At 44.2% G+C, this 16,952-nt stretch overlaps 1 non-coding gene and 1 pseudogene across 1 annotated transcript; one reads left to right on the top strand and one right to left on the bottom strand.

Moving 5' to 3' along the window:
- LOC124037685 overlaps window positions 1-10,292 on the bottom strand; it is a 49,464-nt pseudogene extending 39,172 nt beyond the window's left edge.
- Window positions 10,293-16,607: 6,315 nt separating this feature from the next.
- Window positions 16,608-16,679, top strand: trnaq-uug. Its single transcript has one exon. It is a non-coding gene; the product is annotated as a tRNA-Gln (tRNA).
- The last annotated feature ends 273 nt before the right edge of the window (window positions 16,680-16,952 follow it).

Here is a 16,952-nt window from a genome sequence, read left to right as displayed (position 1 = left end):
CCCGGTAGCCTGGCCCTCCTCTCTCTGGAGTAGCACCCCCGGTAGCCTGGCCCTCCTCTCTCTGGAGTAGCACCCCCGGTAGCCTGGCCCTCCTCTCTCTGGAGTAGCACCCCCGGTAGCCTGGCCCTCCTCTCTCTGGAGTAGCACCCCCGGTAGCCTGGCCCTCCTCTCTCTGGAGTAGCACCCCCGGTAGCCTGGCCCTCCTCTCTCTGGAGTAGCACCCCCGGTAGCCTGGCCCTCCTCTCTCTGGAGTAGCACCCCCGGTAGCCTGGCCCTCCTCTCTGGTCCCTCTCTGCGGGGCTTCGAGCAATTAGTTAGCAGGGCCTCAAGAGGTAATGCTGTAGGACAGCCAGACAATGGGCCGGACCTTGGGCTAGCGACTGTCTGTCTGTCTGGGTCTCTGTCAATGGAGGCCCACCCCTCTGCCCTGGTGCTAAAGCTACATTGAAGGATATACGACAGGCCGTTCACACCACTGCTCTCTTTAATGAGAAGTGGTGGTGTGTGTGTGTGTGTGTGTGTCTAGAGGAAATAATTGAGTGGGTATAGCTCTACTCATGGGCCCTATGCAGAAGAATGTTATTGGTTTATAAAGTGACATTAGTCACATTAAGTAGATTGCTTGTTCGTTCTGCTGGAATCCCTGGTGGAGGGGGAAACTGGAGAAGGGAGAGGTCAAGAGGGAGGACGTATGGAACTCAGCGCTCGGTCTTGCATGTGACTGCACTGTGGATCTGCACAGCACCGCTAAAAGCAGGTGTGTGTTAGTATGACATAGGCAGACAAGAAATATTCACCGTCATCGTAAGGATGAAGCCAGAGCTGGAATGTGAAGCTAACTGAAGCCGGCAAGCTTTAAAAAACCCAGAGTAGATCTAGTTTAAATCGTACTACACCCCTCAGGTCCACTGAGGTCCAAGAGAGGGGCTGCTCATTGTTCCAGCTTCTAACGAGCTCCTCTCCCCTGCCTGCTTGCCTGGCTGCCTGCGCTCCAACTCAATCTGCTGGCCAGATCCTCCCCCTGAGCACAGGCAGGGGCACACAGACTCCCTCGCTCTCACACACACACCAATTACTCTTCACAGGCCAGAGAAAGGCGCCTCAGGAACAAGAGCGCCAAGGCCATTTTGTAGGAGGCGAGGGAGGTAAGGAGGGGGAGGGGGAATAATTCTGCCCTTCTCTCGCCACCTTCCACTCCCTGTTTTCTTGTTTTTTTTTTACCTCAGTGTGTGTGCGCGCGATGGAGAACAGGTGCAGAGAGCCTTTTTGAGACATAAATGGGGAGTGTGGGATCGAGGCTGACCCAGTAGTTGAGTTCGGTGATGGGGGAGATTTATGAAGACAGAGGAAACTGCTGCCTGGGCTTCTGCTAACATCAGACATTCTGGCTCTAATGCCCAGGTGCTGTTATGATTCAGGCCAACGTCAGAATAGGTGCCTGCAGGTACACAGCAGACCCCTGTGGCCCCTCACAGAAACAACAATATGAAAGAGTGGAGTGCTGCAGAGCAGACCCTCCCATTAGCTGTCAGTCAGATGACTCACTGATCCCTGTACCTCACTGGTCAGCTGCTCTGGTTTAGTGTGTGATGTCAGAGGTCACACTGCTGACCTGATCGCCATTGGATTACCCAATCACCCACCCAGGCATCCAGCCAGATAGGTCTCAAAAATGTACTCAACTCTCAAAAATGTACTCAACTCTCAAGTACAATACAATACTCCAATCCATCTAATCCTGTTTGTCCCTATAGGAAGTCAGGGAATGTGCCGAGCTCGAAACAGCCATGTTCCACCGTGCCATGAAGAGCCAGAGGCTAGAGAGCACCACCCGGGTAAAGGAACCATAGGCAGTCAGGTGGCTGATCAGATAGCAGCCTTCCTCCCTGAGTCCCCTGGTAATCTGCCCTGGTCCAGCTCAGCAAGGAATACATTGTAGTGATTAAATCAGGCCCCAGCTGGGAGCAGTAGTGGTGGAAAGGAGAAGAGGTGAAGAGGCATCCCGGGACAGTAATGGCTCTAATCAGGCCTAAGTTGTCTTTAATGGGCCTTTAAAATAGGCTGGAGGAAGGCCTACAGGGACCCCCAGCCAGGGAAGACAGCCACTAGGTGCTGGGCTTGAGCTAGGCTGGGCAGCACACACAACCTGCTGCTGCAAATGACTGATTGCTTCATATAGAGAGTCTGGCTGCTATTAAAGTCCTACATGTTAACACACACACACACACACAGAGAGCGAGACATGCACAGACACACACCCTCTAAGGAACAGTGGGTGTGGCATTCCCTGCATGCAATCAATGTTGTTTTCCTTTTACTCCTTCTAATTAAACCAAATAGCACTAAACCACTATGACCTCACATCCCTTGATTCTCCCCAAAACACACACGACGCAACACGCCCACACACACACACACCCCACACATACACGCCACAAGCGTGCACACACACAAAGGTGAAGCCCCTTGAAGACTTCAGTTCTTTATGTTACCTGCACTTCTATGCCAAGCAGTCTTCTTCCAGTCTCCAACAGCATAAGAACTGGGAACCAATCTAGCCAACGAACCATCCTGCTAATTACACTGTGCCTTGCCACAGAGCCGATGGTTCCGAGTAAACACCTACCATGCTCCCTCACTGCTTGGGGCACTACCTGCCTGTCTGCCCGCCCGTCTCTGGGGACACAGTAGTGGGAAGGAGGGCACGGCAGACCTATCCCCAGCCCCCAGCTGAAGAACCATAGAAGAGTAACAGCCCCCCGGCCCCCTCCACTCTCACCCAAGCTTTCCCCTACTGATTTAAACAACTGTGAAACATGGCAATATATTGTCCTTGCAGAAAGCTTTTGAAGTTCAAGCCTCATATCAAATTATTCAAATAGTCAACAAACCAGTTATTTGCATTTTAAAGCACCTCTGTGGGTGGATGACGCGCACGCGCACACAAATACATGTAGACAAACACACGTACACAATTGGTCACAAGCGCCAGGATCTCTCTGCTGTGATGTGGGAGTGAATGAGAGAGAAATGCCCCAGTTCTCTCTAACTAAGGGGAGGGCTGCTAGGCACCACTTTCATTTGCGCTACACCTTTCTTTTTTCCCCCTCGCTCCTGAAAGCTTGTTATTCAAATGTCCCCGCTGTCAGTGTATATAGGTGGTGCATAACTGTTTGGTTGTCAGCTGTGTTAATTGCTGCAAGTACCTTCATTAGGTAACCCACCCACAGCCGGTTTGTTCTTTCCATGGCTCAGACTTAACCGCCACACCTCCAGAGCTGGTTTACACCTTGCCCAAAAACCTCTCCTCTGGCAGGCGGGCGGCCATCTAATCGAATACTGGAAATAAAGAGCTAAGTAAGCTGGGTTACCTGGCGCTTCCCTCATAGCCCATCACTACCCGGCGCTTCCCTCCCAGCGCTTCCCTCATAGCCCATCACTACCCGGCGCTTCCCTCCCAGCCCATCACTACCCGGCGCTTCCCTCCCAGCCCATCACTACCCGGCGCTTCCCTCCCAGCCCATCACTCCCCGGCGCTTCCCTCCCAGCCCATCACTCCCCGGCGCTTCCCTCCCAGCCCATCACTCCCCGGCGCTTCCCTCCCAGCCCATCACTCCCCGGCGCTTCCCTCCCAGCCCATCACTCCCCGGCGCTTCCCTCCCAGCCCATCACTCCCCGGCGCTTCCCTCATAGCCCATCACTCCCCGGCGCTTCCCTCCCAGCCCATCACTCCCCGGCGCTTCCCTCCCAGCCCATCACTACCCGGCGCTTCCCTCCCAGCCCATCACTCCCCGGCGCTTCCCTCCCAGCCCATCACTCCCCGGCGCTTCCCTCCCAGCCCATCACTCCCCGGCGCTTCCCTCCCAGCCCATCACTACCCGGCGCTTCCCTCCCAGCCCATCACTACCCGGCGCTTCCCTCATAGCCCATCACTCCCCGGCGCTTCCCTCCCAGCCCATCCCTACCCGGCGCTTCCCTCATAGCCCATCACTCCCCGGCGCTTCCCTCCTAGCCCATCACTACCCGGCGCTTCCCTCCTAGCCCATCACTACCCGGCGCTTCCCTCCTAGCCCATCACTACCCGGCGCTTCCCTCATAGCCTATCACTACCCGGCGCTTCCCTCATAGCCCATCACTACCCGGCGCTTCCCTCATAGCCCATCACTCCCCAGTGCTGCTGAAGTGGACCTGTCCAGAATCAGCCCAGTGGGAGTCCTGGATCAATCAGGGTCTGATGGGAGAGCAGGAGGGTCTGCTGACTGGGCCAACGGAGCCTGCTGGCATTACTGGACCTCTGAGGAACAGGGAGGTGGAATGGATACATGTACAAACAGAACTCTTAATCATTAGGTGTGATTGTAGATCTACACTCTACAGCCAGACCTGTGTAGTGTGGTGCATTTCCATAAGCAGAGTTTGGTTCAGTGAGGGGACTCTGGTGGGCGTCTTACTGCCGACATTGTCGTGCGATTCTACATGTAGAATCGGTTTGCAAATCACGTCCAGCACTCTGCTCAGAGGTGCTAAGTACTCTTGGCCGGCAAAGCTACCGGTAAATGGAACTGGATGCTAAGCATTGAGAACAGCATTGCTGACACATCTACTACTAGTCCGCATTATGCTGATTTCCAAGAATAAGGTGGAGCTGGTCTCCTTGGTCAGGCTATACTAAGCAGTCTGCCTGCCACAGCAAGATGTTATCAAATAAATGTCTCACTGCTATGTAACAAAAATTAGGAAATATGTTTCACACGTCTGCATGTCAGGTGTTTACCTAAACATTAATTGAACTTCAGTCATTGCATGGCTTCCCAACGTTTTGAAAAAAATCATAAGAACAACTCTAGCAAGAGCAGATTTCTGGATATATATTCTGTTACATATACAGTGAGTACACAACATTCGGAACATCTGCTCTTTCCATGACAGACTGACCAGGTAAAATGTATACTCAGTACATTATACTCACTCTACCATGCTTTTCACATTAAAGGAAACATGACAAACAACGTTCCATGAAAGACTATATATACACTGAACAAAAATATAAACGCAACATGTAAATTGTTGGTCCCATGTTTCATGATATGAAATAGCCCAGAAATGTTCCATATGCACATAAAGCTTATTTCTCTCAAATTTTGTGCACACATTTGTTTACATCCATGTTAGTGAACATTTCTCATTTGCCAAGAAAATCCATCCACATGAAGGGTGAGGCATATCAAGAAGCTGATTAAACAGCATGATCATTACACAGGTGCACCTTGTGCTGGGGACAATAAAAGGCTAAAAGGCTACACTCTAAAATGTGGTTTTGAGACAAAACACAATGCCACAGATGTCTCAAGTTGAGGGGGTGTTATTGGCATGCTGACTGCAGGAATGTCCAACAGAGCTGTTGCTAGAGAATTGAGAATGTTCTTTTCTATACCATAAGCTGCCTACAACGTTGTTTTAGAGAATTTAGCAGTACGTCCACCAGCCTCACAACCACAGAACACATGTAACCACACCGGCCCAGGAACTCCACATCTGGCTTTTTCACCTACGGGATTATCGGAGACCAGCACCCGGACAGCTGAAGAAACTGAGGAGTATTTGTCTGTAATAAAGCCCTTTTGTAGGGAAAAACTCATTTTGATTGGCTGGGCCTGGCTCCCCAGTGGGTGGGCTCCCAGGCCCACCCATGGCTGCACCCCTGCCCAGTTGTGAAATCCATAGATTAGGGTCTAATTCATTTATTTAAATTGACTGATTTCCTTATATGTACTGCAACTCAGAAAAATCTTTGAAATTGTTGCGTTTATATTTTTGTTCAGTATAGTTTCGTAAATTGTTCCCTGGGTCTTCCAAACATACTTTAAAGAAAGCCAATGACTTTTGAGACAGGCTTTCAGTGTTTCAACCCTGTTGTGGTTAAAATGAAACAGAATCTGTGCTTTCTTTCCCAACCCAGCACCCCTCTCCCTCCAGGATGCATAACCATACAGTTGAGCTGTGGTTGGTAGCTAGCTCCCCAGGGGATGCAGTGTAGAGTTGGTGGATGAGATGGATTGGGTTAAGAGCTGTAACCACAGCGCCACGTTCTGTCCTGTTCTCCCTTTAGTCCTACAGCTGGCTGGGGTGAGGGCGCATTAAGTTTGTTTAGAGCCCTCTCACTCTTCTGTCAGGGTACTATGGGCATGGTATGGAGAGAACCTGAAGAGGTAGAATTTCCTCTCAGGAAGTGGCATAAATAATTTAAAAATTACTAGTAGAATCCATTTTAACCCAATTCAACTACTTTCAAATATGTACACGGTTTTATTGATTAAAAACAGTATAATGTCTGGTGCTAGCCATCAGAAAGTACACCTTGAATTATTCCACATTGTTGTATTACCGCCTGAATTCAAAATGGATTAAATATATGTTCTCTCACCCATCTACACACAATACCCCATAATGACAAAGTGAAAACATGCTTTTAGAAATGATAAGCAATTGTAATGAGAATGAAATACAGAAATGTAATTTACAGAATTATTCACACCCGAGTCAATATTTTATAGAAGCACCTGGCAGTGACTACAACTGAGAGTCTTTTGGGGTAAATCTCTAAGAGCTTTGCACACCTGGACTGTACAATATTTGCCCATTGTTCTTTTCAAAATTCTTCAAGCACTGTCAAGTTGATTGTTGATCACTGCTAGACAGCCATTTTCAAGTCAGCCATTTTCAAGCCAATTTAAATCAAAACTGAACTAAACCACTCAGGAACATTCAACATGGTCTTGATAAGCAACTCCAGTGTAGATTTGGTATTGTGTTTAAAGTTATTGTCCTGCTAAAAAAGGTGACTTCATCTCCACGTGTCTGTTGGAAATCAGACAACCAGGTATTATTTAGGATTTTGCCTGTGCTTATAGCTGTATTCCATTTATTTTTATGCAGAAAAAAAATCACTCCTTAGTCCTTGCCAATGACAAGCATACCCATAACATGATGCCACCACCACCATGCATGAAAATATGAAGAGTGGTACTCAGTGATGTGTTGGATTTGCCCCAAACATAATTATTTGTATTCAGGACAAAAAGTACATTTCATTACCACATGTTTTGCAATATTACTTAAGTGCCTTGTTGCAAACAGGATGCATGTTTTGGAATATTTTTATTCTGTACACGCTTCCTTATTTTCACCATGTAATTTAGGTTCGTATTGTAGATTAACTACAATGTTGTTGATCCATCCTCAGTTCTTATATCACAACTATTAAACTCTGTTTTAAAGTCACCATTGGCCTCATGGTGAAATCCCTGAGCAGTTACCTTCCTCTCTGGCAACTGAATTAGGAAGGACACCTGTAACGTTGTAATGACTGGGTGTATTGATACTGTACACCATCCAAAGTGTAATTAATAACTTCATCATGCTCAAGGGAATATGCAGCATGTGCTTTATTTTTTACACATCTACCAGATCGGTGCACTTCTTCGCGAGGCATTGGAAAACCTCCCTGGTCTTTGTGGTTGAATCTGTGCTAGAAATTCAGTACTCGATTGAGGGACCTTAAAGCTAATTGTATGTGTGGGGTACAGAGATGGGGTAGTCATTCAAAACTCATGTTAACCACCACCATTGAACACAGAATGAGTCCATTCAACTTATTGGTTAAGCACATTGCTCCTGAACGTATTTAGGCTTCCCATAACAAAGGAGTTAAATACTTGACTCAAGTTATTTCAGCTTTTAATTTGTTAGTATTTTCTCAAATTCGACAAAAGAAAATCCACTTTGACATAGGGTATTGTGTGTAGATCAGTGACAATCTCAATTGAATAAATGTTTAATTCAGGCTGTAACACAACAAAATGTGTAAAGGGGTGTGAATACTTTCTGAAGGCATTGTACGTGTCCTAGGGACAAAGGTGCCCCATTAACCTCTGTTCCCCACCCTGGCTCCGACCATGAATCATGGCATCATACTTAGCATTAGGGCCTAATCCCCATCCCTAGGAGGACATGGATGTGAAAGCACTCTCAGGGTGGGGTGTATGGTTGGCATGGAGGAGAGACGAGGGTAACTCTGTTTCAAATAGAAACTTATACGATAGGCTACTTCATATAGAAGGCATGTACTGTATTTTTGCGAAAAATATGTATTGATTCCACACAACAAGTACATTAAAAAAACATAAATGTGACATGAGTAAAGTCTATAGCACAAATATTTAGTTACCAGTTAAAAGTCCATTCAGATTGCAGTTCCTGGTACTGGGTGTCTAGAAAACCTCATTTATAGACTGCCTGATACTTTTGTTCGAATCAAACAAATCAAAAGCACATGCATCATCAATAAGATGAATGCCAGAGAGGAAAAACTCATTATTGAAAACAGTAAGTGACACTTCACTGGGTAGCCTGTTGGTTAGAGCATTGGGCCAGTAACCGAAAGGTTGCTAGATTGAATCCCCGAGCTGACAAGGTAAAATCTGTAGTTTTTAAAATATTTTTATTTATTTAACTAGGCAAGTCCGTTAATTAAGAACTACTTATTTTTTTCAATGTCAGCCTAGGAACAGTGGGTTAACTGCCTTGTTCAGGGGCAGAACGACAGATTTTTACCTTGTCAGCTGGGATTTGATCTTGCAACCTTTCGGTTACTAGTCCAACGCTCTAACTACTACGCTACCTGCCGTTAACCCACTGTTCCAAGGTCGTCATTGTAAATAAAAATGTGTTCTTAACTGACTTGCCTAGTTAAATAAACAACCCAAACCCTTGCCTAAAGTTGACTCACCCCTCAAATAGACTGCCGAGTGTGGAAAGGACAAACAAACCTAAACCACTCCATCATCTAGGCCAATACAGCCTACCATTTGGATAACTCGAGGTTGGATGTTCTAATTTGACACTTTAAAGTTATACCAACAACAGGAGACCAGAATTTGCACAGAATGAGTTTCCCTAAAGTTCTTGTTTTGCCAGATTCTGGCGGTATAAATCCCCTCTGTTTAGAACAGACCCATGTTGGATTGAGTTTACACCGCTCGTCGTTCAAGTACTAAAGGGTTTGCAATGTTGCAGCATGTTACTTTTTCACCAACATGATCACAAAGGAATTCCGGATACAAATAGCATAGATACAATGACGGAGACAAAAATGGAACAATAAATCATGTAGCAAGTTTATGGCCCGCTCTCTGTATACATTCTTGCTCAAGTTGTTTCCTTTATTTCAAATAAACGTACTTCAATAGACAGAGAAAGGTTAGATAATAATGTATAGATCGATGAGATTTTAAAGTATCGCTCCAACAGAACAATTACCGAACGTTACATGCTAATCGTATAGCCTACTTACCGGAGGTCGGTTTTGAGGAAACATTCTGGGCGCCGAATTCTTAAAAAAAAATATTCTTCCTCTTAAGTGCAAAAAAGGACAGAAATGGAGAAGACGTTATCTTGTCGGTTTCAGAGACGCATTTGGCTTGGTTTCAGAGGCAGTAATAGCAAAGCTAGTCTCGGCTCGCTAATTCCTTGCTCAAGACTCCCTTTGTTCTGGTCTATGTTCAACCCACAGACAAATAACATTCGATGTAGTAAAGATGCACCCAGTCCACGACTAAATGTTTAGAGGCCTCGTGACTACGCACTTCGAATGAGTAAAATGGCACCTTTTCTTCTCGTAAATACTCCCCTCCCCGGTGTATTCTCACCTAGAATAAAAAGCAAATGTGGCGAGGTTGTACTATGTGGGTTCTGAGTCGGACACCACCACATTCAATGCAGCCGCAGCCTCTTTTGTCTCGTTCGTCGCCCTTCTCCTTTACAACACTGCTCTCCTCACACTCCCACCTTCCTTTCTGGTCCTCGCCTGATCTTCAAGACATAGCTGACTTGTTTTCTTGAGAGAAACTAAAGGGACATTTGCTAGACAGAATGAGAAGGGAGTATCTCGCTATTCTCGTTGATCAAGCCAGCATAGGACTGGAGCTAAGGTTTCGCCTTTCTGTCCTTATTTATGAACAACGCATCTCGCCTACCCACTCTAATGAAAGAAGGCCAAATCTGTTTGCTGGTGTTAAAACATTTCAGACCTATGACATATAGTTTGCCAATTGCTCTTGTATAAATAGTCTAATGATATTAGTAAACACCCTTGTTGATTTTCTCACCATGCGTGGACATTTTCTACTCAGTTCGTTCATTAGTGTAGCCACGCAATTGAAGCCCGCTCTATTTATTTCAACAATATATATATTTGAGATTCCTCCATTAACCATGTTATAGTTGTATATACACTTACGTGTAGCCTACAATAGAACGTGGGGGTGCAATGGAATCGTTCAACAATTGAATGAAATCTCCACGTGGGGCTCGACCCAGTCACAATTAACGCTGGTGAAAGTAACCAATGAGTATTCCGAACACCCACGTGGGGGACACCGACCGTTTGTTTATTGGAGGATGCTGGTATTACAGTGCTCCAAACGTCAATCAAGTAGTCTGAACCCGCTGAGAGGACAATTTAACCCTTTAGACGTGATAGTGATGAAGTTGTGGTAGACCTACAGAACAGTGTCTATAAAGCTTATTTCCTCTTCCCACAAATCGTATATCGGTGCACAAATCTTGAATGTTGCATATATATATATATATTTACATATTTTTTAGTATATATTTTTTATATATAATTTCTTATAATATATTATTTCTTATATATATATAAGAAAATATATTGTCAGGCCCTATGATAAAATGATATTCTAAATCTGAGTAATGTTCATTTTTGGACATCTGAAATAAACAATGAACATGAGTAAAGAGAGCATCCCACCTCACAAACAAATGTATTTAATCTCATAATTAGTTAATGCTGCAAGTATGGTACAGAAGGAAAGCTATAGCTGTAAGCTTTAAAAATGTTTTTAAAACACACTGCCATTTTTGTTGTTGCTGATTTGAAAACAACACAGCATTGAGACTTGCACTCTTGATGATCCAGTGAGTAATACAATGGTGATTATAGCCAAAAACCTGCATATTTCAGTGTGTATTGTTTGTTCCTTTAAACTTTAAAGAATCAAAAATAGCATTTAAAAGAGGAAAAATTCAGAGACATTTATTGGTATTCTGGTGGCACGACCCCTTTAGCAGGCCTCATAATTAGAGAGACAGATATTGAAAAAGCAATTTTCTGACAGTGGAAATCACAATCTGCCAGGGGTGGAGTTGGAAAATACAGAGTGTGAGAGAGAGAGAGGGAGAGAGAGAGGGATGAAGGACAGCGGGGATGCTAAGAAAGAGGAGCCAGTGTGAGAGTTAGAGATTGAATGAAAGAGAGTGCCCAAGGGTGGTAGAAAAATAGAGTGAAAGAGAGAGAGAGAAATGGGGAGGGGGTGAGAGAGAGATATGGGGAGGGGGAGAGAGAGAAATGGGGAGGGGGAGAGAGAGAAATGGGGAGGGGAGAGAGATGGGGAGGGGGAGAGAGAGAGAAATGGGGAGGGGGAAGGAGAGAGAGATTTTATTGCATTTTTTTCCCAATGAATTTTAATGCAGCTTGCTGGTCTCTCTCCCAGGGTCTAGGATCACATTTATTAGAATAAAAAAAGTTGTGAGGAATGCAATGTATTGCAGGCTTCTGCTTGGAGATGTTTCATGTACATGTAGTAGGAGGGCAGGTAGGGCGGGCAGCGTAGGGCAGGCAGGCAGCCAGCAGGATGTATGGGTGTGCGTTGTGTGCTGGAGGAGGCATAATAATAGATGATAGAATGTGATCTGGTAGAAGTGAAGGACACACATTATTGCTATAGGCAGGTCAGCCCAGAGAGGGGGTGATACTAACTGGGGTCTGATTGAGGCCTGCAGATCTCAGTGCTGTCTGGTCTGGAGCATAGCACTCCTTTCAAAGTCCTCAATCACCACACCATTGTTATGGAAGAGGCTCTTTTGTTTTTAGGAAAATGTCCTGTTGAAAAGCAACTAGTCCATATGATCAACACACTCCTTTTATATCATACATGCACACATGGTCACGCACCTGCAATATCCCTTGTAATCACAAATTGTAGAACTGCATTTGATACAGAGATGGACTTGTACACAGCAGTAAGAGCAAGGCAAACTACTATTTATGGACAGGAAAATATCAGCAGCCAAAAAAACATCAATAGGGAGTGGTTGAATATGAAGAATTGTGGAGATGCAGCAACCTGTTTTTTTGTCTGCAAAAACACATACAATTGCCTAGCTACATTTATCAAATAGGATAGTATTTGTCACATGCTTTGCAAACAACAGGTGTAGACTAACATAGGGAGGAGGGCAGAAACATGGCAGTGTGGTGCCAAGTTAACAACCTCGCCCTCAACGTGATCAAGACAAAGGAGATGATTGTGGACTACAGGAAAAGGAGGCCCGAGCACGCCCCCATTCTCATCAACAGGGCTGTAGGGGAGCAGGTTGAGAGCCTCAAGTTCCTTGATGTCCGAATCACCAACAAACTGTCATGGTCCAAACGCACCAAGACAGTTGTGAAGATGGCACGACAACGCCTATTCCCCCTCGGGAGACCTGCATGGGTCCTCAGATCCTCAAAAATTCTACAGCTGCACCATCAAGAGCATCCTGACTGGTTGCATCCCTGCCTGGTATGGCAACTGCTTGGCCTCTGACCGCAAGGCACTACAGAGAGTAGTGTGTATGGCCCAGTACATCACTGGGGCCAAGCTTCCTGCCATCCAGGACATCTATTCCAGGCGGTGTCAGAGGAAGGCCCTAAAAATTGCCAAAGACTTCAGCCACCCCAGTCATAGACTGCTTTCTCTTCTACCGCACGGCAAGCCTTACTTTTGAACAGTGAAATGCTTACTTAAAGGCCCTTCCCAACAATGCAGAGAGAAAAATATATAAAAAATAATAACATGAGGAATAAAAACACAATGAGTAACAATAATCTGGTTATATACCAGTACCGAGTTAATGTGCAGAGGTACAGGCTAGGAGGTAATTGAGGTAGATATTGTATGTACATATAGGTAGGAATAAAGTGACTAGGCAACAGGATATATAATAAACAGTAACAGCAGCATATCTGATGAGTCAAAAGAGTTAGTCAATTCATGCATTTCACATCAAGTTTTAACATAGAACTAAGCTGTTTCAGTACATCCATCTCAAATGAAAACAAGTGATAGAATGAGGTATCATATTGAACCGATGGGGGGCTGGGTACCCCCAAATGCCCCCCACCCCCACATGCTGGGGATGGCCCCTGCCCAGCATGGGGGTGAGTGACAGAGAGACAAGGCTCCAGTGTTGTTATGAGTGCCCCTCCCCCCAGCAGACAAGCCTGGTGTCAGCACAGAGACAGCACAGTGATTTATAGGTCTCTCTTCTCCTGGGAACCCGCCTCCCTCTCCCATTCCCTCCATCCCCCACTCCATCCCTCCATCCTCCCTCCTCTCTTTCCTCCTGGCCCCTGGGGGAAAAGAAGGGGTAATGACCCACGTCAGCAGCCACACACAGACACACATACAGAGACACACTTTCACGCACTCAGAAATAAACACAAAATACACAGACGCGCGCACACACACACACGCACGCACGCACGCACGCACGCACGCACGCACGCACGCACGCACGCACGCACACACACACACACACACACACACACACACACACACACACACACACACACACACACACACACACACACACACACACACACTCCTGACACAGACTCAGGCACATTAACACCCACAGGCATGTGTATCTGTGAACCCAGGATTCCACTGCTCTCCTTTCATGTTGCATTCCCCGCCCACTCAACAGTCCCTCACATTCCTGATGCAATATGATGCTATATGTCCATACTACACTGGAAACTGAAACAATACACCACATCTGAATCGATGTGTTAGTTGCATACAGTCATATAGGCCTACCAGTATTTAGGAGTGATACAATTTTGTCTTTTTTCAAATACTTGTTCATTGCTCTTTGTGGATGCGAACAACAACAGCGGACATTGCTCAACCAAAACCACCTACACATCTCGTTGGAATAAACCATGGGTCACCTTAAAAATAAAATTCCCTTAGCTTAACAATGTTTATGCAATATGACTATGACATTTTTGGGGGATCTTTGAAGGGGTCATTGCCAATATCTGCCATAAATCTACTGTAGGCTATAGGCCATCATTGTAAGTAAGAATTTGTTCTTAACTGACTTGCCTAATCAAATAAAGGCTCAATAAAGTAAATATTCTCTTGTTCTCTGTATGATCAATATAACGGATATAGCCTATTTATTTAATACAGTCCAGTATCTTGGCATAAGCAATTCATTTTGAATTCAAACACGCTCTGCAGGAGGAAGAGATGTTGGCCTAACATTAACTTGCAAATTACAACTTTTTCACACTGCCCTGTCATTCATTACATACAGTAGAGTGGGACCTGTTCTTTTCTCACATCTAGAAAAACCTGCTCATGGGCAGTCCCACCACATAGGCTATTCCCTATTGTATGTTAATCATGGGCTCAACATTCAGGGATGCCCTCTGGCCCTGCAACATCTTCCGAGCACACAGGGCCAGTTAATTAAACGTTCATATGGTCCGCTTGGGCCAGTAGGCTACATTTAAAAAATATCTATATATATAAAAAAAAAATGTATTTAATGCTTCACAATCTTCCCGACCTCTGACGCTTCACACTTGTTATCAACCAGCGTTTCCAAGCAGAGGTAAGAATGCCAAACCATCTCCATCTCGAGTGAGCCCCTCCTATACGTCCTGGATCCTTGAGTCAGACCCATCTCAGCGGAAGCGGAAAATGATCAATTCAGTGTTGAACATCAGCATGCGCATTAAAAAGATATCCAGTGGTGGAGAAATGGTCTTATTTGAGTAAAAGTACAGATACCTTAAATAGAAAATGACTCAAGTTTTGTCACCAAGTAAAATACTACTTGAGTAAAAGTCTCAAAGTATTTGGTTATAAATATACTTAAGTATTAAACGTAAATGGAATTGCTAAAAAGTATCAAAAGTCAAAGTAAAAGTATAAACCATTTCAAATTCCTTATTTTAAGCAAACCAGACGGCGCAATTCAATTTTGTATTTTTATTGACGGATAGCCAGGGGCACACTAACACTCAAACAATTTACAAATGATGCATTTGTGTTTAGTGAGTCCACCAGATCAGAGGCAGTTGGGATGACCAGGCAGATATAAAAAACAACAACTACAGTAGTAGTAGTATTTTTACTCAGGTACTTTACATCACAGAAAATAACCACCTACTTATTTTTTTAAAATATTAGACACAGCGATGTCATTATTAGCAAAGAAAGGTTTATGTAGGCCTATACTATGGAGCTGCTTGTTTGTCAAGACATGAACAGTATTTAAACAAATAACATTTTGGTTAAATAGGCTAGGCCTACAGGAATAAATAAAAATTAATATTGTAGTAATGCGATTCTGTAGTCTGTATAGGCCTAATTGTAAAAAAAAAAAATGTTTACGAAAATATTAATTCCCGAAGCTGTTGTTGAGCTATGTAATTTATTTATGAACTTAATATATCGGCTGTCGGGTGGCAAGAGTGTGCAACTCCTCACATACAGCTGCTTGCTGCGTGGAAAGAAATATGTTCGAATAAGTCCAGTCACTGCCAACATTCCTAAATACAATTTAGGGAAAAGACAACAGTGTTGCTGATATTTATTGAAAAACACTGGATACCAGTTTTTTTAATGCTATACTATATATTTCTCAACTCCAATTTTTTGTGCAATTGGCAGCGTTTTACAATCTGAGTGTCTGGCATGACAATATTTTCGAAGTCAATCTTGAACGATCTGGCTGCTATAGCCTATTAACTGTATTCACACAATTTCACTGTATTTATTAACACTGTAAAAAAAATCACATGATTGTATTCGTGCCAATGGGAGCTTTTATTTAAAGACATTAAACAAGCAACAACATCATATTTAGAGTCTGTGACCAAGCTAATGATTAGCCCATTGGGGTAAACAATGCAGAGAAGGCTTTATAACCTTTGCCAAAGTTTTTAAAAGTTGTTTAGGAGTCCAAGGGCGAATTTAGTTATTGCACATGCGCATTAAGTGTCCCTAATGAAATATGCAAGTTATAACACGCCAATAGGATCTCGCTAGCTCGTGCTTGGCTCTGCCCATCTCCTTGCTTGTTCTGCCCACTATGATTAATTTGCTCCCATTGAAAACGAAAGGCCGTGATCTATCTTGGGTTAGTTATATAAATCTTTGGTATTACCATTTGCCAAAGCTTCCAAATCATTCTGTTTCTCATCTTGGACACCATATGGGCTTTCTTTGAAAGGAGATCTGTCTGCGATAATAAGCACAGGTTGCCGCCTCCTGTTCAGTTGTGGCATTGCAATTGCATTGAAACGAAGGGGGATGATTTGCCGGATCATAGACACCGCTAAATATGGACTGTAATATTGAGTTAAGCGAATACAATCATACTAAAGATATTTCTACAATTATTTAATGTTAACATTTGAACAATAGATCATTTTTATATTTTATAATTCCTCTCGTCATGCGCAGCACGGTTCTATGGTGTAATGGTTAGCACTCTGGACTTTGAATCCAGCGATCCGAGTTCAAATCTCGGTAGAACCTTATTTTATGACAAATTGTAACTTTGGATTTCTATTTGACATATTATCAATAGGCTAAATCATCAATGATAATACTGGCAAGTTAGTAGATATCAGTTTGGTGTATTGGTACACCAAATATATGCCATATAAACACTGAATCATTAGATTTCTTGTTTTATAACAGTAATGTTGTATTACTTGTGATATATAGAACCAAAGTATAACAGCAGTGGTGTAAAGGACTTAAGTAAAAATACTTGAAAGTACTAGTTTAGTAGTTTTTTCGAAGATC

The sequence above is a fragment of the Oncorhynchus gorbuscha genome, linkage group LG06, assembly GCF_021184085.1.
Source record: "Oncorhynchus gorbuscha isolate QuinsamMale2020 ecotype Even-year linkage group LG06, OgorEven_v1.0, whole genome shotgun sequence".
NCBI classification, from domain to species: Eukaryota; Metazoa; Chordata; class Actinopteri; order Salmoniformes; family Salmonidae; genus Oncorhynchus; species Oncorhynchus gorbuscha.
This window is presented reverse-complemented; position numbering and strand designations above follow the sequence as displayed.